The 2500-nt window shown below is 42.3% G+C and overlaps 1 protein-coding gene across 1 annotated transcript in view; it reads left to right on the top strand.

The window, feature by feature from the left end:
- The window catches only part of LOC143278059 (calexcitin-2-like), an 84738-nt gene that overhangs the window by 71220 nt on the left and 11018 nt on the right, over positions 1-2500 (top strand). The window lies entirely within an intron of this gene.

Here is a 2500-nt window from a genome sequence, read left to right as displayed (position 1 = left end):
CAGGTGGTTGGTTAACTGGCTCGCTCATCAATTTTAGCAATGGTGTACTCAAACGTCGGGAAAGTCAAGTAAAAGAGAATCGAAAGTAAAGAATTATAGAAAAAATGTATGAGAGAGACAGACAGATAGATAGATAGACAGACAGACAGGCACTAACAGACAGACGTTCACAATAGACTGACTAATCTGACCATGTAAGAAATGAGTTGCCAATTATAGAAAAACGAAAGTATCGGGCAACAAAGTGATTTTCAACATTTATAAGTGGTGGTGGTGGTGGTGGTGTGTCTATCGAGATCGATGATGACCATCGTTGTCATCCAGATGGGGGATGGGGAATGGGGGGAGGGTGGTGGTGGGGGGTGGGGGGAAGGATGCTCATGAATCTATCTGTGAGTGCGCAGATGGCTGAATAGTCCAATCTGCGCACGAAATGTTCGCTGACAGTTGGGGCAGACAAAGACAGGCATATCATTGTCAGGGAGCTTGTTTGCCCGTGACTTTCTGGCCTGCCTCTTCTGAACAGCTGCAGCAGTCCTGTTGGCCTCGCACATTTATAAGTACCCCCCTGGGGGATGCCCGGAGGTCTTTCAGTATAAACCGCATCCCCCGCCTTCTGGAAATTCTGTGCTAGAAATTTCCTCTTTTCTGTCACTCTCTTTGTTTCTGCCCTTTTTTTTTCGACTTAATCATCTTTTGGCTGCTGGAAATGAGCACACAATTCGAAATTTTGCTAACTGCTTATACAAAGCATTCAAAATAAGAGAAATTGCTGTATCTTGAATACATATATGTATGTTTATGTGCGCATGTGCATGCATTTGTGTACCTATGGTTGTGATTATTTCAGTGTATTTGGGTTCCTGTATACAGGTACGCGAGTTTAGGTGTATACTTATATGTATGTGGGTATAGATATATGTATGTATGTATGTATGTATGTATGTATAGTGTGTGTGTGTGTGTGTGTGTGTGTGTGTGTGTGTGTGTGTGTGTGTGTGTGTGTGTGTGTGTGTGTGCACGTATCTCGGTTGTTGTTTTCTTTGTCTTTTTGTTGCTGTTGTTTTTGTTGAAATTTCCTCAAAACTCGAGTGTGTGTGCATATGGGAAATAACATTTGCATATATTTATATTTTGCGATTTCTTTTTGTCGCAAAATATGGTGTATTTATTATAGTTCACAACCCCTTTACATGGGGTTTTGGCCTTACTGATTAAAATTCTGATTCTGATTCTGCCTTTTTTTTTTTCTTTCTTCACTGTTGTCTCTCCTTTTCCTGCCTTCCCAGTCCATTCCCCTTTCTGTTTTTCAAGCAAGCCTTGACACTTTTTTTTTCTCTCTCTCTCTCTCTTTCGTAGCGTATCTGTGCTGTTTTGCTCCGGCGATTAGGTAGTGAGATGTAAGCACTGGAGTGGGTACTAGCTGCCCATTCTACAGTGTTATTTACCTATATGGCCTTTCTTTATGCATTTTTTCCCCCTGTTTTACGTGTTTTTGTTGTTGTTGGTTTTTTTTTTTTTGGGGGGGGGGGGTTGTTTTGTTTTTTGTTTTTTTTTTTTGGGTTTGTTTTGTTTTTGTTTTGTTTTTTTGTAATCTGGGGATGATAAATTAAGCGGAATTGCTGGCGTCCTCAGCATGGCCTAGATCTATTTGCCCTAATGAGCTAAAATGGTTGGGATACTGTGTCATGAACTGTGTTTTGTGGGTTTGTCCTGTAGAGTGTTGTTGGATGTTGTTTCATCTTTTTTTTTTTTTTTGTAGGTGTGCAGACGTTTTGTGTTGAGATGTGTTATAGTATTTTGTATTGGGAGTTGACAGTCTCATCATTATGACCCTGTCTGCGGTTGGCGAATCTTTAATGCAACAAGAATGTTGGGTAGGGTTCATAAGTTAGAAGATGATAGAACGTCGGGGCAGGAAACAAAGAAAGATATGAAAACAGGAGACAGGAAGACAGATAGAGATAAGGAAGACAGGCACTACGGACAGGCGGACATGGGAAATGACAGCGGGACCATGTAAGAATGAGGAATAGAAACACAGGAAGATCGGGCAAAGGAACATTAAAGTACCCCGGGGGACCCAGGCCAGGAAAACCGCCCGGCCCGGAAAGGCAGGAAGACACTTTGCTGACTGGACGTAATCATCGCGGCTGGAATGACAGGCACATTGAATTGCAACGTATACAAGGCACAAAAAAAAACATTGCGACAAATATGAAGATAGGCAGTGCATGCAGGAAGGGGACAGGCAGACAGGCGGAGTTTAGGGATACATTGTAAGGCAGGAATATGATGTAGTATAGGTGTGTGGGGGTGTGTGTGTGTGTGAGTGTGAGTGGCAACGACGGTGGTCTTGTCTGGCAGGGTGGATTCCAAAAACCCAGGAGAGTGAAAGGAAATGACAGGCATTTTTAAGGATTTTGGAAAAGGTGAATCATGCAATTTAAAGGGGCTTGGCCAGATTAGAAGATTAGGAAGTTTTTTTCCCAGGCCAGAT

This window comes from Babylonia areolata, chromosome 35, assembly GCF_041734735.1.
Source record: "Babylonia areolata isolate BAREFJ2019XMU chromosome 35, ASM4173473v1, whole genome shotgun sequence".
Classification (NCBI taxonomy): domain Eukaryota; kingdom Metazoa; phylum Mollusca; class Gastropoda; order Neogastropoda; family Buccinidae; genus Babylonia; species Babylonia areolata.
Note: the sequence above shows the minus strand (reverse complement) of the source record. Positions and strands in the feature narration are given on the sequence as shown.